This window comes from Balaenoptera physalus, assembly GCF_965194825.1.
Source record: "Balaenoptera physalus genome assembly, chromosome: 18".
NCBI classification, from domain to species: domain Eukaryota; kingdom Metazoa; phylum Chordata; class Mammalia; order Artiodactyla; family Balaenopteridae; genus Balaenoptera; species Balaenoptera physalus.
The window spans coordinates 1,695,927-1,723,311 of NC_138899.1; the positions used below are offsets into that span (position 1 = coordinate 1,695,927).

Genomic DNA, 27,385 nt, shown 5'->3' on the forward strand with positions numbered 1-27,385 from the left:
CCAGACACGCAGGCTCAGTAATTGTGGCTCACGGGCCCAGCTGCTCCGCGGCATGTGGGATCTTCCGGGACCAGGGCTCGAACCCGTGTCTCCTGCATTGGCAGGCGGACTCTCAACCACTGTGCCACCAGGGAAGCCCAGCATAACTTTTATATTCGCTGGGAATCCAAAAATCCACGTGACTCTAATTGCAATACTTGCTTTATTGCGGCGGTCTGGAACAGAACTTGGCAATATCTCCAAGGTGCCTGTAGATATAGTTCTTACTTTTAAGTAATTTTCTTGTAACGGGAAAGGAGTGGTCTTGCTGGGGCCCAGGACACTGGGCGGAGTGACGAGAGCAGTGCATGTCTGTCTTATCTTAGCTACCTTCCCCCGAGTTCAGGCTCCTAGCCGGGCCATCGGGCACTCCCACATTGGGACCAAGGCGGTGGACCGTCCACCTGGGCTCCACGGAGCCCTCTCTGCTTCTTCCCTCGCAATGACCATGACATGGACTCACTCGGACGGCGGCACATGCAGGGGCCCCGGAATGTCCAGCTCGGCAGCGTCCGTGCACACTGCTGGGACCACCTGCTCTCACCCATAGGCCGGGCTCTCGGGCATGGAAGTCAGGGATCCCTCCGCAGGCCTGGGGAGGAAGAAAAGCCCTGTCCGCACCGGCGGGGGCGTCCAGGTCGGCCCCCTTCAGGTTAGCGTTTGCAACCACCCAAGGAACAGCAGTGGTCTCCCAGAGCAGAGGGACGTGCCCTGGGCATCCGGCCTTCCTGTGGTGCCGTGGAGAGGCCACAGCCCTCGTGCAGCCGGGCCTCTGCAGGGTGGAAGCGCTTCATCAACTTGCAATTACACACTGATTAAACAATGAGGCGTCCCGGGGTTCTGCTGTCGTCCCGACAAGCACTCATCGCGCTAACGTGTGAGCCCCACGGCTCCAAGGGCGCAAACTCCCCTCTGACTGTTCCCTCTAGAGACTAAAGCCATTGCTACGGAGCCGGCGTTATAAGCACCAGAAACTAACCATTAGTCATTTTCAAACAGTCTGACCCTCCCTGCCACAAATCGTGGCGTGTTTTCCAAGAGGTCTTCTTTGGGTCTGGGGGATTTGCATAGTGCAAGTGCAGAAAGAAGTGTCGAGAATAAACAATGACCTGTTTGCCTTGTAACTTCACAGAAAGGGGAAAAAAAACTGAAATGACGTATTCTTCATCGGCGTGGCTTTCCCTCTTGTAACAGCTGAGAAGGCAAAACGGAACAATGCTGTTGTCAGCCCACGACACCACACGGGGCCGCGGGAGATGCAGGGGGCGGGCTGCAGGGAGCCGGGGCCTTCCACATGCACGTGCGGCCACCCAGCCCCCCTCCCCACCTCTTCCCAGGTACGTGTGCGGGTCAGTGTCACACGGGCACCGTGACAAAGTGACACCACAACAGACACAGCCCTGGGGGCACGAGTCCCGGATGGCGGTGTGGGCAGGGTGGGGAGGGTCTGTCCCGGCCTCCCCGAGGCCTCTGGTGGCTCCTGGCTTGGGGCAGCACGAGTCCAGTCTTCCCACGGCGTCTCCTGGGGTCTCTTCTGTGTCCAGATTCCCCTTTTATAAGGACACCAGTCACTGGATTAGGGCCTCCCTCCCCCAGGATGACCTCAACTGATTCCACCTGCAATCATCCTAGTTCCAAAGAAGGTCACGTTCTGAGGTTCTGGGGGTTAGGGCTTCAACGTGGGAATCTGGGTGGGACATTTTCAAGCCACACGGTACTGAGGACGACGTGACAGGTGAGGTGATTAGAGTCAGAGAGGTCGAGTGACACATCGATCTCCTGGAGCCCGTCAGGGCTGCAGTCGGCTTGCGAAACGCACTGCACTCACCTGAAAGGGTGACCCTTTCTGGAACCCTTTACTGTTCCCACACTCTAAGCTTTGCCGCACGGGACATCATCCAGAAAGACAAATGCCTGCGGCCTCGGGGTCTCACCTGCCGCGGCAGCGTCACCGGTGCCGGGGCCAGACACGAGCTGCGTGCAGAAGGCACACTGAGCTGCAGACAAAGGCTGCGGGCAAAGGTGGGAAGGGCTTCTGCAGCCCCAGCGTCAGCCCACCGAGCGAAGCCCTTTTAGTCTGTTTTGCTTCCAACCAAACGTGACTCTTCTCTTTTGGAGCCATCACGTCTTACGGGGTATCATCCACCCGATGGGCTTGATTTATCCCCACCCTCTCTCCCCAGGTGCTGGAAACATCTCCCGAACTTAGGATTTCCCCGCAGTACCAAGCACGGTGGAATCTAGAAAGTTAACTGCTGACCACGTGCTGTCCTAACCCAGTGAGAATCACTTACAGTCAAGGTCAGTCTCAAGTAACTCACGTTCCCACAGCTGAGAGAAGCCAGAAACCTAGTTTCTAAGCTGGTTGGCACTTGTGCAGATCTCACACAGAAACCCCTGCGCTCCCCCAGATGAAAGAGATCAGGATTATATGAAGGATATAATAGCTTACTGGCCTCTAGTCAAGCAGACACACACCCCTTTAACTTGTTCAGGGGCATTTCAGAGTTTCCGCTCAGGTTCTGAGCCTGGCCTCTGAGGCCTCTGTGCTCCAGCCCCAGCCTCTGCTCAGACGTCCTCCATCCACATGCCCTCTGACCCCCGGGTGCCCATCCCCGGGGCCTCTCCTGCAGCCACCACCAGCCTCAGCACCTCCACTTCCGAACCTCTGCTCCTTCCGTGCATTCTGCTTACAAGACGCCTCCCTTTCTCTTTGCCAGTCCCAGGGACATCCATCTGCAAACATGTTTTCAGCATTCAAGACAAAGACTAATATCCTTAATAAATAAAGAGTTTCTATAAATGAATGATAAAAACAACTGAAGAAATGGCTAAAAGTGTGAAAAGGCAATTCAAAGAAGAAGAGGAAGAAGAAGAAAGAGAGAAGGGGGTGGATGGGGAGGAAGAGGGAGGGAGAGCTGGGGAAGGAGGGGCAAAATAGCTTGATAGCACATGAAATGTAATAATCAACTCAATACAAACAGGTGGTGAATTTTCACCTATAAAACTAACAAAAACAAACATTCTTAGGGAGCTCTCAGGGCAACAGACACCACATCACCAGACCACCCTGCTGGTCAGAGCATAAATCTGTGCATTGCAGGAGGCCATCCAGAGGCAGGCTGGAAAAGACCTCTAACATGTACATGCCACTGACGGAAAGATTCTGAGAACTGATTCAAAGGAAATCACGAAGGATGTGCCAAATGGTTAGAACCAGGGTGTTTGTCACAGTCTGAGTTCCTAGCAAAAATGGAAAACCCTCCAGGAGGGCATGTGTCAGTAACTGTTATACAGCTTCTTAATGGAATAGTTCATGGTCATTTAACATGATGCTGTAGAAACAAATTTGTTTACATGGGAAAAAATCAATATGCTATTAGGAGAAAAAAGCAGATTATAAAACTTCATGAATGTTATCATTCTATTTCTCTCTCTTTCTCTGTCTCTCTCTCTATATATATACACACCCTGAGTATAGTGCCTGATCCATACTAAGCAGCTCATGACTAGACAATATGCGTGACTAAGTCCGTGTGTATTGCAGGGAGGAGGGTTTCTGGAAAGATGCATGCCACCGTGCCACCAGTTTCGTCTTCATTAGTCAGGTACAACTGTTTTTAGTCTATTTTTTTTTTACTTGTCTGTATTGCCTGATTTGGGGATAATAGCTGTGTCTAGTTTTGTTATATAAAATAATAACAGGTACTACATTAAACTACAAAGTAAATTCTACCCAACCTTCCAAACCACCTAAAATTTAAATCCCTCTCGTGAAAACGGTCTCCAATTCCTGCAGCCTGCTGTGTGTTCCCTGTATCTCCCTGTGGGATGAATTCCACTGAGCTCCAGATTACGAGCATTTGTGTACCGTCTGAGCGTTTGCTGAGCCCGTCCAAGGCCAGGGGCTCCTCGGGAGCAAGGACTGTGTCCATCTTACTGGACCCTCAGGGCTGCACCGAGAAGGCATGCAGCCTGTGCTCTTGGAAACCAGTCACCGACTCCCACCGGGATTTGCCAGGGGGCTGAGGCAGATGCAGGAGTCACGGTGAGGAACAGCAGAGGGTCCGGTGTGGGTGCAGCCAGAGGGAGGACCCGTGGAGGGAACACAGAAGCTTCTGTGAAGCAAGAAGCGCTTAGAAATCCATCACAGGGACCCAGGACCCTCCCAGAATCTGAGATGGAAATTCAGCAGACACCTCAGTGCATGAAATACCACCCTTCCCTTCATGTGGGGAGGGGTTGGAGCTGACCGAATCAGCCTGGGACAGAGTCGTGCCTAGATTTCAGACCTCGGAGACACCAAAAAACCTAGTGATCGACTTCTTTTAAACCTAGAGAAAGCTTCGTATTTTTTCTCATAAAATAAATTATCAATATGTAAGATACTAACCTCTCCTAAAGGATCAATATTGCCACTTCAACCAAAATCACATACCGCCTCCACCAGGGAGCATCTGATCTAAATCTTGGTGAGGAGAAAACCTACACAAAAGCAGAGCAAAGGCGGCTTTGACCCAAAGTCAAGGTCAGCACACGGCCTAAGGTCTGAGCACAGCCAGCTGTAACTCGAGCACTAGAAGCCAATGAAAGCCACAGTCAAAGATGTCATTTGCAAGTCTCTGCTAACAGAACAGGAAACAGGAAACTACCTTTGCTTGTACTGTGCCTTTTAAGCATTGCTTAAAAATTTTTACTGAAGTGAAATTTATATAACGTAACACGAACCATTTTAAAGTGAACGATTTGATGGCGTTTAGTACATTTCCAGTGTTGTGCAACCATCTCTTCCATCCACTTCCAAAGCCCCAGAAGGAAACCCCTCGCCCGTTAAGCAGCTGCTCCCCATCCCTCCCTTCCCCAGCCCTCCGGACCCACACGACCATCAGGCTACTTTCTGTCTCTATGGATTTGCCTTTTCTGGACATTTCACACACATGGAATCACAGACGATGTGGACTTCTGTGTCTGGCTGCTTTCATGTTGCAACATGTCCTCAAGGTTCACCCACTTGGTGGCATGTGTCAGTGCTTCATTCCTCTTTGAGGCTGAGTAACATCCCATTGGATGGATGGATGGACCACATGTCGCTCATCCATCATCCGTTGATGGCTGGGGCCCCTGTACAGAGCACTGCTGTGAACACGCGTGGACCTGAATTGTGCACAAGCGTTCAAGCGCTTAATCCCCATTATTTGCGGTACACACCTAGGAGCAGGCTTGCTGGGTTCTATGATAAATCTATGCATAACCTTTTGAGGAGCCTAAGCATATTCTATGTCACAGAAACAATGTAACCACAGGTAACTATTAAGTGTAACTAATCGCCCTTTGTTACAAGTTCTGCCCTCTTCAGGCTGCTTTCCTGATTGAAAGGCAGCTTCTTTACCTTTTTCTCTTCGCTTTCTCTGAAGGTTTGGATAAGAACACCAATGTCCAGTTGAAGCTTCCTCTGCAGTAACATCCTGACCCTGAGACCAGCTCACAGCAGAGACAGAGGCAGCGGCGGGGAGGGGGTGGGACACGCTTCTCGGCCGCTCCACTGTCCGGCCACGGCCTCCGGCTCCCGATTCTCAGCAGGATAGTCCTCCGCTGCCCAGGCTTGTTTTAGGGGATGCTCCCGTGTCCGGCGGGGGCGGGGGCGGGGGCGGGGGCGGGGGCGGGGGCGGGGGAAGCAGTCTGGACCCTGGGAAGTCGGGGCTTGGGATCCGAGACGTCCACTCCAGCACCGAAAACCCCCTCCGAGGACTCCCCCCGGAGCGGTGGCCCTTGGCCTGTCCACCTGCCTGTGTCTCGAGCCTCAGCCAAGCGGCTCTGAGCTCTCACTCTGGGTGGCACTGCATTACAAAGTCTAGGCCCACAGAGACTTAGTCTTCAAACGCTGATGAAAACAAACAGGGGTGGAGGGAGTTAGTCACTCTCTCTCCAAGCCGAAGATGCTCACGCCTTTGCTCCGCTTCCAGCAAATCACTCTACACGCGTACGTGGTGCAAACAGGTTTACCGCAGTGCTCTACGTAGCAGTAAAATGCCGCAAGCAAGTGCAGCTTAAATGCATTCAGGGGATAGCCACGGTGTGAAATACATGACAGCCAGTAAAAAAAAGGAGGTGTCCCCAGGGTGACGCTGCGTAGATTTAAGGTGGTCCTACGGAGGCTGCCCTTCCCACAAACAACCACACAAGGTGACCCTGGGAGAACCTGGGCATGGGGCAGGCCTCATGCATCTGCTCGTTCTGTGGCAGCTCTGTGGCCTGGTGTGGACTCCCCCATTGGCCTGGGGAGGCACGGGAAGGGGACAGGCTGTAAGAGCAGGGTCGCCAGAGGCGGTGCCAGTACAGACCTCCCGGGTGGCACAGCCAGAGCCGCCCAGGGCCAGGCAGCCAGCTGGAGGTGGCAGGTCACCTGGGGACCTGGGCAGTGGTCACTCAGCATTGTACGAGAGCATTGGAAAACGGTACAAAGGTGTGGGCCTACGGTGCAGACCAGACTAACCTTAGCTGTGGGCAAGGTAAGACAACATCAGGTAACCACGCGTGCTGATAAGAAATCATCTCTAAGAGAGCCTGTACAAGGTGAAAAACAGTATTTATAATTTATCTTTAAGAGATACACTTAGATGTAGTCATAAAGAATTGAATATATAAATGATATATTTATAACACTGTATATATATGTACACAATTGTAGATTGATGGGTAAACATACAATATGTGCTTATGGATGCATAGATCATTCCGGGAAATATTTACAAGAAGCTGGTCATAGCAGTTGCCTTTAGAGAGCAGAACTGCTTTCCATGGCATGCTTTTTTTCACTTATTTTTTAACTGCAAACACATACTCCTTTTTTCCAGCTGTTTTTTAGTTGCCAAAAATGAAATAAAATATAATGTATCTTCACCATAAGAAGGATAAGATGTACTATTTGTTCTGTCCACCAAATGTCATGTGCCTTATTGATTGATGTGACATTTTAAAGCATTTCTGTCACCTTCAAAGGCCTCTCAGTAATGAAATGGAACACATCAGCGAGTAGTTATCTCAAGGGAGGGCATTCACGAAGCAGGACCCCTGGCCATTTCGCAGCCAAGGAAACTGAAGTTCGGGTGGCTCTGAGGCTTGTTGGAGATGGCCAGAAGCCCTTGGCCTCCCCTGGCCACGCCGGTCAACACCATTAAAGATACTAATTTTCCCGAGTGGACCTCCTCTTCTATCTGCTACACTCCCCTGTTCTGTTATGGCTTCGGCGAGGAAGGCTTTAGATAGCTCAAGACCAACTCCTTAGAGTAGCCAGAAGAGAGCCAGATGCGTCTGACGGGAAGAGCGGGGCCGTGGAAGACTGGACTCTCTGTCCGCTAGCCTCCCTCTGGTGACCAACTCCTCCCTGAGCACACGGAGAGTCCCTGGGGCAGAGGGACACCAGCCTCCCCTCCATCCTCAGCCCCCAGAGCCAAGGGCCCTGCACTTTGTCCCACAGTAAACAAAGCCACCTGGAAGGCAATGCGCTGGGACCTGAGTGTTCTTGCTTTGAGCCTGGACCACCTGCTGGACCTCCTAGGACCATCCTCTCCTGAGTTGCCGCCATTGCTAGAATTACTAATGCAGATGATTATCAATACAAAGGATGAAAACCCCTCCATCACCATTTAAAGCAAGGGCTATGAGCACAGGCGGTAACAGTCAGACAGATGTGAATTCCACCTGGGTTCCAAACTGTGTAACATTTAGCAAGACAACAAACCTCTCAGCGCAGCTTCTTCACTGATACACTGGGGTTGGTTAAAGCCCTTACTTCAAAGAGGCGTTAGGGAATAAAGGAGGCGGTGGATGCAGACGCAAAGCTCAGTGTCTAGCACTCCGCAAACGCTCAGGCTCACCGACAACAGGTGGGGACAATCTGTAAGCGAGTCTCTACCTCTGCCGAAGCTTCACCTACCAGCGCTACCAGCACTACCTGCCCACCTGTCGGCTGGCCAGTTACACCGTTATCAGCCAGCATCGCAGAATAAGACTGCTGTCTCAGAATAAGAAACTAAGCTTCTTTCCCCCAAACTAATTCACATTAATTAAAAGTCCGGGTGTGGAAAAGCCAAAACTTCAACGGGAGTTCCAGGCGCTTCATGCTCGGCTTTACCTCTTTCTGGAAAGGACCCAGGAGGCGGGGCAGAGGGGGTTGCTTGGGCTTGTCCCCACCTTATCTATCTTACTGTCACTGGTGCCCTTCGATGCTCACAGTAATAGTCACAGTGTCAAAAAGGAAGCCTGAGATGCCAGATTTCCACCAGCGACGTCACAGCTCCCGCACCTGCCGGCCGCAGGCGTCGGACAAGAGGTCCAGCCCTCGCCTGGCGTGTTGACAAAGCCACTGGCATCCCAGTGGAGACCGTGTAAGGACCAGCGGCCTGCTCCGCGATGTTTGCGCCCACACTGATGCAGTGACAGGCTGATCTCATTACATGTCAATAACCCAGTCCCGGGGCTCGGCGGAGGCCGGGAAAGGACTACAAGCTCCACGGGCAATTCCGAGAACAAGCACCCAACCTTCAGACTCAATTACTGGAGGGCCAGCCAGCTGGCGGGAAAGGGGAGAAACCGCAGTTTTACAACCTGACATGCACTCGCTCCCTTTTTAAAAATTACACTTTCTGCCTTTCAAGAGCTTGTTTTCACAGAGCCGATTGGCTCTTATTACATAACCCGTATAAAATGACAGATTCCGGAAACTTTGGGCTGAACAGTAGAAAAACAAGTGTGCGTTGGGTTTCCGATTAGCACTGGCCCTGCCCACACCCACCCATGAGCTGAAAACCTGCCTGCACAGAGGGAGGCGCTCCCCGAAAGCTCAGATCCCCCAGACACAGAGGCCCGAGAAGGGAAGCAGAATGCATTGTTTGTCCAGGGCCTGAGCCTGGGCCCTGTGGCCGCTGAGCCTGGAGCAAGCAGGGTTCCTAAACCTTTGATGAAATGCATTGTGTTCAGGAGAATGACCTGTGATTTGAAATTGGGACTGGTTTGCCTGCTGGGCTTGGGTTTTTAATGTCAAGCAGTCAACCACTGTGTATTTTTATTCATCCATCGGTGTTTATGTCTTTGTTGCATTTTGAAGTTCCCCACACTATGGGTTGAGAGCCTACTGGAAATGTTTCAGAACCACAGTGCCGGGTACCTAAACAGAACTTAGTAAATATTCAGAGCAGATAATGTAAGCGAGAGAAGGCAAGCAGAGCACCAGGAGTGACCTCCAGTGAAGGCGTCAGAAACTTCTTCTCCAAAGGGACGGACAGTAAATATCTTTGGCTTTGCAGGACATTACTCAACTCTGCCCCTGTAGCCCCAAAGCAACCATATGTAAATGATGTGTGGCCGTGTGCCAGTCACATTTTATTTAGGGACATTGAGATTTGAATCTCATATAATTTTCATGTGCCATGAAGTACCATTCTTCTTTCAATTTGCTTTCCATCCATTTACAAATGTAAAAACTACCAATTAAAAATGCGCGTGAAAAAAAAAAAAACAATGGGCGTGAGCCAGATCTGGCCCCAGGCTGTCGTTGGCCAACCCCTGCTCCACTACTGAGGAGGGCCTTAACACACGCCGTGGCTTCACTGTTACAAGGATGCTAGGTCTGATGACCTCAACCTGGTGCCCTGTGCTTAGAAAAAAATGATGTGGGTTTTCTTCTCCCCAAAGACTGACTTAACCCAAAGTATTTTCATCGCTGATGAAAACTGGGACTCGCGTGTTCCAGGGTGTCTGGCTTCCTGGTTGACCATTTTAAGATAATGTTTTCTAGTACCTGAAGGGACCACCACCGATTTCATGCAACTCAGGCAAACAGTGAAAGCAGAAATGAGAATAAACAGGTTGCTAAACTTTGGGGAAGACCTTGTTTCTGGGATAAACACCCTGGTGTCTCTCTGGTAATTACAACTTTCTGCTTTTGTATTTGCATTCCAAGAGCCTACCCAGGCATTTGGGGGTTAGGCACACCCATTTCTGAGGGTGCCCCCAGACCTCCCTAAAGCTCTCTTGTGGGTGTGATATGGCTTAGAGATGAGCCAGATGGCCAGCCCCACAGGTCCTGATGATGCTAATATCCTAAGAGTCAAGACAAATACTTAAACGATGACCAGGAAGAATTTTTCCTGGTGTGTCATGTGGGCAGAGGTGAAACAATTAGGAAGCAGGAGGCTTTGTCAAAGAGACACTTTAATCAGGACAAGAAGACATTTTGCTTGGTATGGCTAACGCGCAGAGGTGAGGCACGCTGTTGATGAAGCAGAAGAGGGAAGACAAAGCAAATGAAGCTAATGCTTCTGGAGTGCCCCTCGCTGGGCACAAAACACGGCAAGCCCGTCTCACTCTCAGACACATCAACAGCTGTGTCCTTGGATTGTTTTCTTGTTGGACAAGGGGCAGCGTTTTCTGTATTTTTCTTTGAACTGTTAACACAGATCAGTGCTTTGCAACTGAAAGTTCAAGTTTGTTCTAATACGCCACCTCCGTGTTTTAGTTCCAAGGTATTTTACTGTCAACAAAAATGAATTATAATAAAATGATCTACTTGTAGCAGAGCACTTGTAACAAACAGAAAATACATGTACAAATTATTAAATCAAGGTGACTTTCACTAGCTGAAAAATCATCCATGCTTGCATTTGATTTTTTTTGCAGGAAACATAAAAAGACATCAACTCCCCTCCAAAACCGATTGGCGCTAATGAAAGGACTGAGATGAGAAATACATGTTTTATAAACTCAGCTACTTAGACTGCCTCGCATGCAGGGTCCAGCGCCTCCTGGAACTCACCTGAGCATGTCCACAGGAAGGGAGGTCACCAACAAGAAGGTACGGGGCAGTGGCACTTAGGAAAGAAAAGATTCCAGTCGAGGACACCGACTTATTTAATTTATATTTTTAAAGTATGTGAACATTTTTTAGAAGCAGAAACGATTATACAATTAAACCATGGTAAGAACCACCACCATCATGACCAGCTGCAGCGACCAGCATCAATCCCTTCTCCTGTCCCTCCCAAATATGCTCTGACACCTCCTACACTCCCTCTGTCTACCCCCCTCTCAGCACTTATTGGCCTTTTTCCCCCCAGTGAAGCTGCCCACTTTTATGTAAACGGGGCCTCAGCAAACTAGGCTCCTAAGCCAAATCTGGCCCACTCTCCGTTTTGTAAATAAAGTTTTACTGGTACCTCGCCCTGGCCATTCATTTACATATTGTCTGTGGACGCTTTTGAGCTGCAAGGGTAGCTGTGACAGAGACTGTAGGACCCAGAGTTAAAATATTTACTGTCTAGCTCTTTACAGGAAAAGCTTGCCAACCCTGATGTCGACAAACCAGAGCCGTGAAGGAGCACAAGGGCAGGGCCGACCTACCTGGCTGTGACTTCTGCCCCCGTCACCTGTGACGTCTGGACAATCTGTGCACAGGCTTCTTGGGAAGGTCCTGAGACCTGCGTGCCAATTACTCAGCATAGCTCCTGATACATAATACGTCCTCAGTGAAGATAAACCACACGTTCTCAGTCACATCCCGTGTTTTTCTGACTCTGATGCTCCCTGTCTCTCCTAAGTATAACTTCCTAAGTGCACACCTCCTGTTCCTCACGCCCCGGTCTCCGGAGGTTCTTCCCTTCTCCCTGCCATCACCTGCCTGCTCCTCCCGCCCCTTCTCTTTAACTGTCCAGCCCATTCATTGTGAGGACCTACTACGTGCTTCGCAGAGCCTTGCTGCTGGGGATTCAGTACCTTCTTCTTTGAAGGTCTGCTCTCCTTCTTATCAGCCTTCCCTTTAAAAGCCTCCCCTCTTGGAAATGGTGGATCCAGAGAACCCCAAATATGAAACAGAGGCGACTCTGCTGGGGCTCTTCTGTGTGCAGACCCTTGGGGCCGGTCTCTGAAGGAGCCAGCCGCCTCTCTTGGCAATCGACTGGCTCCTGGCCGCCATGCTCAGGTGTGCCTCACCGGCAATCTCCAGGCATAGAGGTAATTAGTTGTCAGTCCTATTTCAAACACTGAGAAATCAAGGCTCTGCCAAAGTAGGCAACTCAATGAAGACAAAGTGAAGGTCACAAACATCGAGCAAAGTGGATTTTCTGGAACTCCGATGACCCTAGGACAGGACTGTGCGTGCTCCGAGGTCTGGAGCTCTCTCAGAGTTGAACACGGCTCAGAACCTCAGGCAAACAGACAGCAGGATACGAGAGGGAGAGGAGCCGGGACTGACTGGGCGCTCCAGGCGGCGGTGCCGTCCGCAGCGTCCGCGGCGCACGCAGGAATTTTAATGCCATTAGCCGAGTGCAAGCACGGAGCTGGTGAGCCGTTCCTGTCTTCTGATTAGCACCCAGGGTTTACTGGGGAAGATGCATCGCTTATTTTGAAAAATACACAAACAAACAGAAGGCAGAGGATCCTCAGCCTGTGCTTTCACGGTCCACAAGGGAGTACCACTCCCTCTGGGGGCAAGATGATTGCTTCTGATTTAACTGCATCACCCAACTGGAGGAAAAGGGACTGAATTCATCATCTAGTCTCTGAAGTCTTATAATTGCCTAATATTTGACTCCCTGATTACAGTATTGATCTTTTAAAGACCTGGATAAACACACACAGGTGTAACAGCGCCATCATCCACGGCTTTCTTATCTCCGTCCTTTGGGAAATACTATAAAAGGACTCCATTGAATTTAGTCGAGGTGTTATGTAGCTGATAAATATTTGTTGATCTTTTTACCCAGGGGTGGTCGTGCTCCAGGAGTGGATTAGTGGTTCCCGTGAATCATGGTGGGTTATCTTCATGTGCTAGGTTTGTAGTGCATGGGGATTCTGGAGATGAAAGATGCCTTGGAGGGTATGCGTACAGGACTGCAAAACCCAAAGTCAGAAATATGTTAATAGAACATTTAACAAACTAAATGCTTTTGCTTTTTCCCCATAATCATAGGACCAGAAGGGAGCAGTTCTTAAACACCCACGCTGTGTCAAGGTTGGAGCCACGTGATTTATGTGTATTTATATATGTTGTTTCATTTAATTCTCGAAATCCGAGGTGTAGGCGGCACTATCCCATTTTACAGATATGGAGCCTTAAGCTTTGAAAGACCAGATCACAGGTTGCGCTGTCCTGGATTACACAGCCAGAAAAAAGTTAGAGTCGGGCTGTCTCCCCCGTGACTTCTTTATGCTGTTCCTCAGGCTGGGCATGTGGCTTCTGAAGATATTCACGTCTTCGGAGAAAAGTGAAGGCATCTGTGCACGTATCATTCTCCTGCTAACACATACTGAATACTGCTTCCTACAGCTTAAACTGTATCATCAGATAAACTTTCTGAGAGATGTATATTTAAAGTGATGGCCTTCCTTGAAGACACTGATTTTTTAAAATTTTTTACAATTATTTTTGGTCTGCAAGAGGTTTTCAGTTATTTTGAATCCAGCCACTTCCTACACTATAGTAGAAAAGAAGCTGCAATTAATTAGGAAGGATTTGGGTCACTGCTGATACCTGGGTCCCGACTGAATCCCATCTTGTCATCAGTGACGAAACTTTCTAGAAATTATCACTACTGAACGCTTCGGACACAAGGCCAGGGATGGGGACCCGGCTTTAAAGGAAGTTCCTGAGGGAAAACACTGGCTGGGTCTAGAAGGACCACAAACTCAACAAGAGCCATTTACATGGCAGGGGTGGGGGAGCCCCATCTTCCTGGGTGTCCAGGGAAAGCCAATAACAACAATTGTACCTCCTAGGGGTGCTATGAAGACAGCATCACGTAGCAAATTCCTCAATATCCCAGGCAGGAGTCAGGCTCCTAACGCTGGCCGGCTTGTTACAGAAAACACCTAGAATTCTTAACAAAACTCTCAGGGTAGGTATTTTTATCCCTGTTTGACAAATAGAAACTCTGAGGCACAAGGACCAGCCCAAGATGATGGATTCAGGACTCTAAATCCACCTGGTTCTGACACGTCCAGAAGGTTGCTGTCTGAATCCACTATGTTACAGGGGACATGAAGCCTATTATGTCATTAGCGTCACCAATAAACCAGCACACCGGGGTTACACATACTCTCTCTAATCATGAGAAGCTGATGTTACTGTCCACAATTTTTTCATGGTTTCCTTTCTACATCATGCTTAAACCACAAGATACTACTACACAAGGGTCAGAGAGAACTTAGAGGAAAAGGAAGGCATCGTGGGCTACCTCAGACTTTGCTCCATTTATGGGAAAAAAGGTTTCCCAGACAGAAAAGGTGTGAAATTATTTAAACAAAACTAGTAGTTCCCACATTTTAAAACTGAGGAAATGGACTCAAAAAGTGACAGGAAATCATCCCAAGTGAAACTTCTAAAGCAGGAGAACCAGGTCTGAATCTCACATTGGTGTATCTGCAAGTCAGTCGTTCTAAACTATTTATCTTTAATCTCATGAGCCTAGACTCAGCCAGTAGGTAGAATGTGTATTTAGAGCTGTGACACCCCAAAATACCGGCCTCCTTTTCCCACCATCTTCAGGGTTGAGCCGGTGTTTCAGCCCCTGGTCTGATCTCCCCACAGGCTGCTCTGAGCATCAGTCCTGTGGACCCCCCAGGTGGACGGCTGTAAGAGCAGGCCCACCAGAGCCTCGGGGCCAGTCACTCAAAAGTTCCTCCTGCTTGCCTGAAAGCTCAGGATGTCACTGCCGTCCAGCTGTCCTAAAGAAGTTTGAGTATTAAAAAGTTATGTAGAAATTATCATCATGAATTGGCTAGTGATGACCATTGGGTCAAGTGGGTTTTGCTGTGACGATTAATCCCAAGTTGTGTCTGAACTGAGTGGAGAGGTCAGTTGCCGGCTTTCCTCCTCTCCAGGAAAATCGAGAAAGGAGAAACTTTGTGCTGATAAGCTAATTTAAACAGATAATGGCCATGTATGTACCACAGCGTGAGTTAGTTTTTAACAGACCTTTAAATTGGAAACTCAGAGTACAAAGCCATAAATCTAATTATTTTCCCCTTCAGCCCCCGTATTTTAATAGGAGATGTGCTAACATGCAAACAATACAAAACATCAATGGAAATGACGTCTAATGGGGATGGAGAATATAGCAAATAAAAGAATGCCACTTAATAGGCTAATATTGCACATTAAGCTTAAAAACCAGAAACCTGATCTGAAGTCTGGGCAGAACACTTCCACCTGTCTCATTCTCCTGCATTAAAAATTAAGCATTATTTAAATGTCTCTTGATGCTGTAATTGTTCATCCCCGAAAAAATAAAAAGATCAGGAGTGTTTCACACGTTTTGAAGGTAAAATAAATAGCAGTCCGAAGCTATATCATCAATAGAATATGAATTTGCTATTTATACAGCAATTTATACAGCAATAGCAAATTTGCTATTTATCCTGCTTCCCGGGAAACAAGACCTGCTTTGGGATGCAAGTGATTAATGCAATATCCCTCTCGCTTAACGTCCTAAACCCTGAGATGACAGCGTTTATTTACTGACAATAATGCACTTCTAAACAACAGGAGGGTTTTCGTGGGATGACTCCAGATGGGGGCACCGGCAGTTCCAGCCTTGGCTGTGCTGGGTGGGTGGGTTACCAGACAGGAGGTAGGTTACCTTCCTGTTCCTACGGACAGAAACCAAGCCCACAGGGCCCCTCGCTCCACAATCTCCTGTGTGGTGTGCATCACACGCTCCAAGCAGAAATCACTCTCCCATTTCATCATCACGGGCCATCAGACAAGTGGTCTTTCGGGCATTTGTTTTTCATTTTAAAAGATACATCTGGAACATTTGCAAGACATATTTCATAAAGACAAATTATTGTTTCAAAGGCCTTGCTGACATAATTTACATCTCCTTCCCAGCTTAATGGAAAAAAAAACAACTGTATTTTTTAAATAATGCATTTGCCAGCCCTTTATAAACATTACCTGGTAGCAAGTATTCTTCTAGGTCCCAAAGGGAAACGAGTTTGCCAAAGGCCACACTGCAGTAGCCACAGATAACAGATGCAGAAAGTATCCGTATGTGCTTGTATTTCCCACAGGTGTGTTTGAAACAGCAACATAAGTTACACTCTCAGCCCGGTGACACTTTCTCCACTGACACTGACAGAGGATCCCGCGGAGCATGAAATCTTTTAAAAACTGTACTTTGCAAAGGGAGGGCTATCCCGGGAATAGATTTTCAGCTTCCATTAGTTATCTGGGCAGATGCTTGCTTCTTTTGTAACAAACGCAAGAAAATAAACTGACTTTGGAAACACATTCTAAATATAATAGAGAGAAAAAGAGAGTGAAAACTAGGTTAAGACCAGAAGTATTTCTATATTGTAAAGGTCCTAAATTTTAAAAAAGAGAAAGAGAAATAGGAAATGGTAAAGTTTATCAAAATCATGCCAGATATGTCTCAGGAATATTAGGTATAAAAATAAAGATGGGGCTTCCCTGGTGGCACAGTGGTTGAGAATCTGCCTGCTAATGCAGGGGACACGGGTTCGAGCCCTGGTCTGGGAAGATCCCACATGCCGCGGAGCAACTAGGCCCGTGAGCCACAACTACTGAGCCTGCGCGTCTGGAGCCTGTGCTCTGCAACAAAACAGGCCGCAATAGTGAGAGGCCCGCACACCGCGATGAAGAGTGGCCCCCGCTTGCCGCAGCTAGAGGAAGCCCTCGCACAGAAACGAAGACCCAACACAGCCAAATAAATAAATAAATAATAATTAAAGGTGCTAATAATTTAAAAAAATAAAATAAAATAAATAAAGATGAACTTTTGCATTACGTGCCGTAGCCAACAAATGGACCATTTTATAAGTGGGAAATCTCAGGATCATGATGATAGTGACCTTAATTATCTCCACTTATTCCTTTCCCTCCCCTCCAGCCCTGTACTTCTTACCCGAGAAGCTGTCAGAGTACCTGCCTCCTGCTTTTCAAAAATGAAAAAATATGTAGCCTCATACAACCCATAAAAAGTTGAATTTGTAATTTAAAAGCTCCAGAAAAAGAAGTCTCCATGCCCAGATGATTTTACTGGAGAAATTACAAACATTTAGAGAATTAACATCACATTTACAAAATCTCCTCTGGAAAATAGCAGAGGAGACAGTATTTCCCAACTCATTTTATGAAGCCAGTATTATTCTGACACCTGAACCAGCCAAAGACAAAAGAAAACTACAGACCAATATTTTCCATGAACTTAAATGTAAAATACTCAAAAGATTTAGCAAACTGAATCTAGTAATGTACAAAAAGCATAATACACCATGACCAAGTGGGACCTTTTCCAAGTATGCAAAGATGACTCGATATTCAAAGATGAATCAATGTAATCCATACATCAACAGACTAAGGAAGAAAAATCATATGCTTACATTAATTGGTATTGAAAAAGCACGTGAAAAAATCTAACACCCATTAATACTTATGATTCTTAGCAAACTAGGAATAAAGGGGAACTTCCTAAACCTAATAAAGATCAGCTACAAAAAACACCTACAGCTAACATCACACTTAATGGTGAAAGACTGAACATTTTCTCCGTAAGTCTGGGGAAAAGGCAAGTATGTCTGCTCTCACAACTCTAATTAAGCCTAGTGCTAGAAGTTCCAGCCAGTGCAATACGGCAAGAAAGAGAAATAAAAAGGAATACAGGTTCGAAAAAAAAAATAAAAGAAAATATAGCCTATATTCACAGATAATATGACTGTCCATGTAGAAATCCTAAGTAATCTGCAAAAACTTCTAGAATTAATAAATGAGTTCAGCAAGATCACAGGATATAAGATAAACATACAAGAATCAACTTTATTTCTATAAACAAATGATACACAAGGAAAAATCAAAATGAGAAATGTAATACCATTTACAACTGCTCCAAAGAAACAAACATGTACTTGTATGCTGAGAATTACAAAATGATGATCGATGAAAGGAATAAAAAAAGACCAAAATAATTGGGGAGACACACTGTGTTCACGGATTAGAATACTCAACATAGTAAAGATGTCAGTTCTCCCCAAACAAACCTATAGGTTTAATGTGATTGCTACGTAAGTCACAGGAAAGTTTTTTTGTGGACATATATAGGCTTATTCTAAAATGCGTATGGGAAGGGAAATGTCCCAGAACATGCGACAGAACTAACCCTCACGTGTAGGCTTTGAACTTATATTATACAAAATCCCATGTGCAAAACTAATTTTTTTCCAACACATAGTTTTTGTTTTTGCTTGGGGGGGGGCTATAAAAGAAAGCAAGATGTTTTATCACGCTCTTTGCTTCAGGCACTTTGGGACAAGGTAAAAGTCCTAAATTCTAGTACCAAAAAAAGAGAGAGAGAGAGAAAGTCAGAGACAAAGAGAGTCCAGGTGGGGGGATCTCTAGGGAGGGGGTCTGTCCCAGGTGTCCTTGTGGCTTTTTCCTCACCTGCCCCCGTTTGCCATTTTTATCTTCTTTAGTAGCCACTTCACCTGTTGCTGCCAACACCAAAACTACCAGATGGACCCAAGACCCCATGAAGCCACTGAGGCTGGGGTCCACCTGGGGGCCAGTGCCACAAGGGTGCTGCTGACGTGGCCCAAGGGAACACAGGGTGCTGCCACCCCAGCCTGCCGGCATCTCCCTGCTCCTTCATCAGGATGTGCACTGGCCCAGCCCACTCTCCGCCCTGCCCCCTGTCCTGAGGGAAACCCCACAGGGGAGAGGAGCCCTCCGACCCCCTGGACCAGCACTCTCTCTAGAGGACACACAGCGCTTCCTGTGTCCCCAGCTCATTCACGTTTGTCTGCTGCCTCCTTTGCGAAGAGACTGGTTTCAAGCGTATGGGGCCACGATGCAGTCCACCTGATGGTCCCCACGCCTGCTCAGAGGTTCCCACCTCTGTCGGTGGCCTCGTCCTCGACCCTCTGCAGCCCCTGACTGTACCTCCCTTGGGGTGAGTCCTTGGTCGGGATGCTGGTGAGTGCTCAGAGCCGACCGACTCCAGCTGGACTGACCACCAGTCCCCCTCAGGCCCAGGGGGTCCTATATGGCAAGACTGAACACAGCCGGCTTGCCCAGGGCACCCCGGGACCGAAGTCCCATCGTCACCATTCACAGGACATGGCTCAAGACAGAGCTGGCAGAAAGCACCCTCATGAAAGTCAGGCAAGAGAGAGCGTCCCTCCCACTGCTGCACAATTCCATGGACATGTCCTGTTTTGCATCTCCTACCGCTCAGAATTCCACACGGATGGTGGCTTTCGAGCTCACTGCCTGCCATGTTGTTCGGCTCATAAACATTTCTCCAGAGACCCGTTCGGGGCCATGTGCGCAGGGGGTGTGAGAGGTGTAATTATCTTTGAGCGCGAGTGAGCAGAATGAGATAGGCAGGAAGGGAGAGAGAGACACAGAAGTGACCACGGTGGAGAAGGAAGGGTCCCCGCCAGGCACATCCAAGAAGCAGCCTCCATTAGCTTCCATTAGCTTCAAAGGCGCCGTGTGCGGGGCTGGGCTCCGCGGGCACGGGTGGAGAGGAGAGACAGGCCTGGGCGGGTGGCGGGGCACATCAAGCATCAAGGACGCGGGCTGACCTCTGACCGCCCCTCCCCGTGCACACTCGGGGGCCATAAGGGGCTCCCTCCTGCCCCATGCAGGACAGCTGAGCGTTTGCACCGAAGGGTCAGGCACCCGGTGCTTTGATGGCTGTGCCCATGGGGCCACGGAGCAGAACACAAAACGATGATAGGAAGAAACCACTGCCCTGGGAGGGGAGCGGTGCACAGGAGGGGAGCCCAGCCAAGCCTGAGCTTCCCTGCCTCAACGCCCCAGCCCCTCCTGGGGGTGTGATTTCAGCAGGAAAGTTCCCTTGCAAAACAGAGGAGGGAGGCGGGTCCAAACCCTAGCAGAGAGACAGAAGACTGGTCAGGGGGTCAGGAAGGACGGAGATTACTTTCTGGCCTAATTGGGCCTCCCCTCGGAGAGATGGCTTGTGCAGAGCCCTGGAGCGGGGGCCCCTTCACCCCCACGTCACGCCAGGAGTGGTTTGCACAGTCTCGGCCTCAGTCTCGGCTTACGGCTGTACATCTTTCTTATGGTTCGATATTTACCAAAGGACCGCAAAATTAAAAGAGATCCTATAGCTGCAGAAGACAACGTAATTATAAGGGTTAACTTGATAAGACATATAATCTTCAGAAACCTGCAGGTCTGCCTAATAAAATATTTATATCAGTCACTGTTGGACACCCAGAGAGAGGAATGAAATGATCCTTCCACCTCCGCGTTTCAGGGTGTGCAAAAATGTCACATGGGCGCCATATGCAGGGGCTGGGGGTATGTGGGGGGTGCCCATTTAACCAATTCATGTCCTTTTGTCTTACAGTATATTGACACTAAAGACTACCAACGAACAATGACTTTGCTATCAGGCTTGAATTCAATTTCTTTTATAAATCTGAAGGAAGCCATTGTTTCCTTTAGCTATTTCATTCAAAAAAAAAAAAAAAGAACAATAAAAACACTAACAAAGGGCTTCCCTGGTGGCACAGTGGTTAAGAATCCTCCTGCCAATGCAGGGGACACGGGTTCAAGCCCTGGTCCGGGAAGATCCCACATGCTGCGGAGCAACTAAGCCCGTGAGCCGCAACTACTGAGCCTGCACTCTAGGGCCCGCGAGCCACAACTACTGAGCCCACGAGCCACAACTACTGAGCCCGCGTGCCACAACTACTGAAGCCCACACGCCTAGAGCCTGCGCTCCACAACAGGAGAAGCCCGTGCACCACAACGAAGAGTAGCCCCCGCTCGCCGCAACTAGAGAAAGCCGCACACAGCAACAAAGACCCAAAGCAGCCAAAAATAAAGAAAGAAAGAAATTTATTGAAAACAAAACAAAACACGAACGAAACCTGATCCTTGACACCACGTTCCACTGAGGAGAGTTACACAAGATTTACTTTACACCATAGTTTTTACTCTCATACATCTTAATATTTTTAATATAGCATGAGCATCTTCTTTTGGATTGTTATAATCAAGCATCTTATAATAATAAAACAATGTAACAACCAGAAGTCATAGTTTTATTACTTTGCTGTGCTGACTTTAATCTGTGAGCTTTTCTCAGTCGTTTTATCACAGACCTCTTTGGCTCTGGGGTACTGCTACGCAGATTTCCTGCCTACACAGATCCAACACTTCGAGACTGGAAACTCTCTGGCGTACGCTTGGGTTCTAGAGCAGAGAGCATGGAGGCCTCTGCAGGTGGAGGCGCTTTCCCCAGGTCCAGGGTGTCCAGCTCCTCCGTCACGAGCTGTGGGCCTGGCACCAGTTCTTACTTAAGCTCTCAGCACCTCATCTCCTTCCTCTGTTGATGGGGCTCAAAGTGACTGCTTATAAAATCCCGTATCAGAAGTTCTCCGTCTACAGTAGAGACTCACAGATGACAGCTGCTCTTAGTATCACTAACATCGCTACAATGTCTGTAACACTAACTTCAGATGAGGAATGAAACCTGGGTGTCTTCATCTCTAAGACCAAAGATAAATGGGCAACGAAGCAAAACAACTCTCTAGTGCGTTCAGAAATACAATAAAATAGGGTTGACAACAAAATTTTTTTACCCGATGCACTGCAAGTTTTCTCCAGCTGATTATTTTATTCTTTTATGCTATTTGTCATCTTATGCAGACCACTTTGGCACTTGGGGGGCTGGTTAAAAGGTATCATTAAATTTGATTTATGAAATCACGGAAGCATTTCTACATGTTGAAATCATAAGGAGCTCACTAAAAATATAGCCTCAAGAAATGGCAATAAAAAGTGGGAGGAGGTGGGGGAGGGATGGGTTGGGAGTTTGGGATGAGCAGATGCAAACTATTGTATAAAGAATGGATAAACAACAAGGTCCTACTGTAGAGCACAGGGAACTCCATCCAAAATCTTGTGATCAATCATAATGGAAAAGAATATGAAAAAGAATATACATGTATATGTATAACTGAATCACTTTACTATACAGCAGAAATGAACATAACATCATAAATCAACTATACTTCACTAAAATTAAAAAAAAAAAAAAAAAAGAATTGGCAATCATGATGTTCCTCTAAAGGGAAGAGATGGTAAAAAGTCCGTGTGCTTTTCACTTGGTCACATCCAGCACGCTCTGTCTCCGGTCACCCTGAGCTCACCGGCGCCCACCCGAGCACCGAGACCAGCACGGCAGGTGTGTTGTTTCCCCCCTCTTAGCCAACATCCCTCACTGTCATGCTGAACACGCCCCAGCTTTGCAGATTTGGAAAACCAGAGGCAGAAACGGCAAGCACAGACCCAGCCCAGAAGTGTACATCTGGATTAGAAAACAAATCGTTACTTGGTTTAAACGTTTTTCTTTTAGTTGAAAAGAAGCAGCCGACTGAAATGAGGGCAGAGACCATGTGTTTGTGTGACGGCGTCTGAGCCCTCGGCTGGGCACGTGGGCGCTCTGTCTGTGCTGAGAGTTCAATAAACGGACACTCAAGAAACGACCGTAGTAAAAACTAACGGGTCATGGTCCGAGGGGACGAGGCCGTGAGCTACATCCGCGTCCGCGTGCCTTCTCCACTGTGGGATGGGTCCCACAGGCTGTGTCGGCGACAACAGCTTCCCAAGTCCCAAGTGGAGGTCCACGGTCCCCCGCCGCCGAGTCTGTCCTCTGGCGTCTCAACCCCAGGTCAGGAAAGGGCTGGCCTGGAGGAACCAAGGGATCTGGTGGGGGACCTAGAGGGTTGTCCAGTAACAGAATCTTCTAGAGCAAAGTCCAAAACAGACGGTTCACTTTCCCCCTTAGGCCACCTGCCATCACCAAGCTGTGCCAGAATACCTAGAGCAGGACGCCCAACGTTTATTAAATTGTCATCATCCCGGGCACCCTGCCAACTGTCGACTGCAGTTCTGTGACAGCCCCTGTGGGAGGAGGTTGTCACACCCCTGGGCCGTGGACACAGCGGAGGCCTGGAGGGCACACGTGGCTGGTGAGAGTCAGGAAGAGGACACAGCTTCTCCCCTGGGCAGATGGCGGGACAGGGAACGCCGGAGAAGCAGCGAGATGAAGCACATTGGCAACCTGTCGTTGTCTTCTAAAACTTTTTTTAATCTCCAGAATTTTGCACTATTTTCTCAAGAAGCTGCCCTGAAAGCCAGGACCAATAGTTGGATCAGGCCGTGCACAACTTTTTGAATTTTATTTTCTTTTTTGAATTGAAATATAGTTGATTTACAATGTTGTGACAGTCTCTGCTGTACTAACGCCCTCTGCAGCAACATGGATGCAACTAGAGATGGTCATACTAAGTGAAGTAAGTCAGAAAGGGAAAGACAAACACCATATGATATCACTTATATGTGGAATCTAAAATATGACACAAATGAACTTACCTACAAAACAGAAATAGACTCACAGACACAGAGAACACACTCGTGCACAACTTTTGAAGCAGAGGGACCAGGTAGCAGGAGTCATACCTGGGTCCGCCTCTTCCCGCACCCATGCTCCTTCTCAGCTTAAGGGACTCTCAGTGCAGAGAAGTGCCCTGGGTGTGCCTGTGACGAGCGCTACTAATTAAGAGTTACTACGAGTGACTGAGTACTGCAACTAGTGTATTAGGAGCTGGGAATTTGATCTCTGTTCATGAAAACAGGTGCTCACCTAAGGCTGACGCCAAAGACCCAGCAGGAGGCCCATCCCGGGGACCTACCACACCACCCAGCATTCCGCAGATGTGACCCCTTGCTTCCCAGAGGGTATGTCATGGTCACCTCCCCCCGCCCTGTCTAAACTCTGGCGGAAATGTCGGGGGAGAAGGACAGAGTGACATGGGGAAATCCTCGGTGCTCAAGGCGGGAGGGAAAAAAACAAATATTGGCAAACAATATTCTTATCCTTAATAGGAAAAGGCAACACGACAAGTCATGCTCTCAAAGCACAAAGGACTTTAATTCTCTGTCTCGCCATGTGCATGAGAAATTCCAGTTTTGTTCATATTGCTGTAGTTATGTTCATGACAGGATAAAGTTGTTTTAAAGCTGAAAATTTGGTAATATGACCTCAAAAGTCATTCTGAACCATCTGAGAGTGAATGACTCCACAATTATAAAAATTACTTTTGTAATGTTGGCTGCACTTGGAGATATGATCAGATAATCACATTGCTAAAATAAAATGTGTTAAATCTAACATTACGGCAATTCTGTCATTTCATTCAGGCCCCCGTAAATTGCTGTAGCATTCAGGGTAAACCATTAGCTTGCTCCTTTTCTTACCTTCCTTCTTTCTTCTCTTTTTAATCCCAAAGAAATGGCTCTAATGAGTTGCTAGTAAAATGACAAATAGGAACAACCCCAATTCATTCACAGGTTGCATATTCAGAGAAGATGCAACTCTGATTCCATGAAGAGCTAAGGAAGGTCACCCTGACCAAGAGGACCCCTCGTCCTTCGCTCCACTGGTGGAATGCGCCCATCACTCCCAGGCCGGGACTCCTTCCGGCCAGCAAAGCCTCGGGCCCACGGAACCAAGGCGCTTTCCTACCTGACCGTCATTAAAGCCAGGGGACATGTCTGCAGGCCCCGGACACCCTCACTCTTAAAGACCTCACCCCAAGCAATCTCAAAGACACACATGCCCGAACATCCCACATCTAACCTAATGTTTTGTTATAAAGTCTTAGAAGTATTTTATAATTGTTCCTCTAAGAGAAGGCATGGAACAGTGGTTAAGGGCTATGCTAAAACCCCAGTTCTGTGTGACCTGGAAGAAGTTACTTAACATGTCTCTGCCTCATTTATAAAACAGAAATAACAATAGTGCTCTTATCACCGGTTATCATGACGAGTAAATTAACTAACACGCCTTTGGAGGTAGAAACGTGCCTCGCACGAAATGAGCCCAACGCGAACGCTCCTTTGCACCACTGTTGTTTCACTGGGCAACAAATAACTCACTTGATCAGCAACTGGCTCTGCTGTCTGGGCAGTTATTGTGCACACTCAGGGATTCTTGTGTAAGAAACGCTAGCTTCTAAATTACTTCCAAAGCTAATACAGTGTTAGTGAAAACTAAATTTAACCATTAAAGAACTTGACATGCTTTTAAAACATTTCATTAAAAAGTTTAAATTTCACTTGTGTAGTCTTCTTTTCCTATTTTAGAGTCACTCACTGCTTTCGTTTCAGAATTCTTCACAGATTAACGAACATCCTCATGGGTTTCTGAGCAGCTAGTGGTCCCTGCACCCAGAGCACCTAGGGAGGCACCGAGCCACACCGCCTGTGGGACTAGGCAGCAAGCACAGTCAGTACAGGTGCAGAGACGGCGGGGCAGGACCTGGAAGTCCAGAGGCTCCAGGGCTCCATGAGCTCCTGAAGTCCCGGTGCAGGAGGTTTCCTCTCTACAAAGGATCGTGAAGGCAGGGGTGACTCGTGCAGTGCCCGTGGCTTCGTCTTCATCTGGTCCGTCTCAGCTCAGATGTGCTGCCCTCCCATCCTCTGGGGAAGCTTACAGCCTCTTTATTTTGACTGCATCTCTCTATCCTGTTGGCTGATGTATGTTCTTTCAAATGCAACCAATCACTTCACATATATGATTTCTTCTAACTACTTGTAAAACTTTAAAGAAACGACTAAAAATTTACTGCGCAGTCATCCTTTATTTTTATGAGATCTTTTACAAAATACATTCTATGTCTAATACTTAATGTATAATCCTTAATACATAACCTACAATACATTAATACTTAATATAAATCCTAAAATGTATATAATACTAAATATAAGTCCTCCTTTTAAAAAGTCCTCCTATAAAAATCTTCTTCTCTCGTAAGCGATACTGCCTGTCAGTTTGCGGCTCTGAGACACCACACGTCACTTTCCCTCACGCCCTGCTGTGAATGCGGCTCACAGGGGTCAAAAGGGCACTTAATATCATGCGGCACCGGACGGCCCAGCGATTCGAGATTACTGGGAAGAAGTAGTGAGCTGAATTAATTGGTTGCAGACATGTTGACACTGATAGACACCCATTACCTTAAAATGGACACTAATGCACAAAAAAGCACGGCAGCAAATGCGCTTTCAACTCCCACGGGACGCCGGTGTATTAGGCCAAGTCAACGGGGAGACGCCGACGCCCTGATGTTAGCTCTTCAAATAAACATCCGTCCCACAGGCACCCAGACTCCACCTCTGGTCGCGCACCCCAGGCTGTCCCCCCGCGGTGGCCGCTCAGCAAAGAGCCCCTCACCTACCTGACCCTGTGCCTTCCTGAGCCGCTGCTCAGTGATGTCGATGACTTTCCAGCCCACAGCAGTCCTTGCCCAGGCGGGAGGGATCTCAAGGTTCCCCGGAATTGGGGAGCATTTACAAAGAACGGAGTGTTCTCAGCCCACCCCAAAGAGCAGTTTCTCATGACTTGATTCCTTCAGTGAAGGTGACCCGGGCCTCAGCTTCCTCACCCTGAGTCCCGAGGGCACAAGCCTCCCCCGCTCTTCCAGGGTTCTCCCAGGTCGTGATGTGGGCGCGTGAATGGAGATGTGCGTGCGAGTCTGAGCTGGAACGCGAGCAAGCGCGTGTTTGTGCAAGTCTGACCGTCCCTCCTGCTCCAGGCTCCAGGTTCCCGGAGAATCCTGTGGCCTCCTGCTGCGAATGGGAACTCTGGCGCGGAGGCCAGTCAGAGGGACCGCGACCCTTCCGTCCAGAGCTTACATTCTGAGGTGAACGCACAGCAGGGCAGCAGGGGACCTGGCAACAGAGCCACACGGACTTCTAGCAGACGGCTGAGGTAGGGACAATTCACATGCTTTCTATCTACCTATCCACCACCTAGCCATCTGTCCATCCACCTACCCGTCCGTCCATCTGAAAGGAATTACATAATGTCCGAAGTTTCGCCTCATTTGATCCCTCAGGAGCCCTTTCTCCCCTCTGCAGTGGCCTTGCATCCCTAAAGCAGGGGTCACAGATCTGGAGGACAGAACGAAGAGAGGAAGAGCCACACGCTGTCGTGCGGAGGATGAGCCGAGAGGCCAGGTGCTGCCACCAGGACACCTCAGGTCCTCAGGACCGGGGCCACCTAAGGCCGTCCGCAGCCAGCCCCAAGGAGCTTCCATCCCCAGGAGAACTGACGCGATGGCATGACGGTGACACCTGGGGCACAGCAGTTTGTAGCAGGAGTGCCCGCAGTCACTGGGTCTGTCCTGCATCTGAGGGTATTATTCAAGGTGTCTCTGCCCATTCATGCCCCACATTTGAAGAAGTCCTGCCGTGAAGTCACGAGTAGACGCACCGTTCTGCAGAAGAGAACGA

The 27,385-nt window shown here is 48.4% G+C and overlaps 1 long non-coding RNA gene across 1 annotated transcript; it reads right to left on the minus strand.

The window, feature by feature from the left end:
* Positions 1-1,147: 1,147 nt before the first annotated feature.
* LOC309647524 lies at positions 1,148-27,385 on the minus strand. Its single transcript, XR_014256142.1, has 3 exons — positions 26,329-27,385; positions 1,868-2,013; positions 1,148-1,233 (listed from the first exon to the last, which is right to left on the minus strand). It is a non-coding gene; the product is annotated as an uncharacterized lncRNA (long non-coding RNA).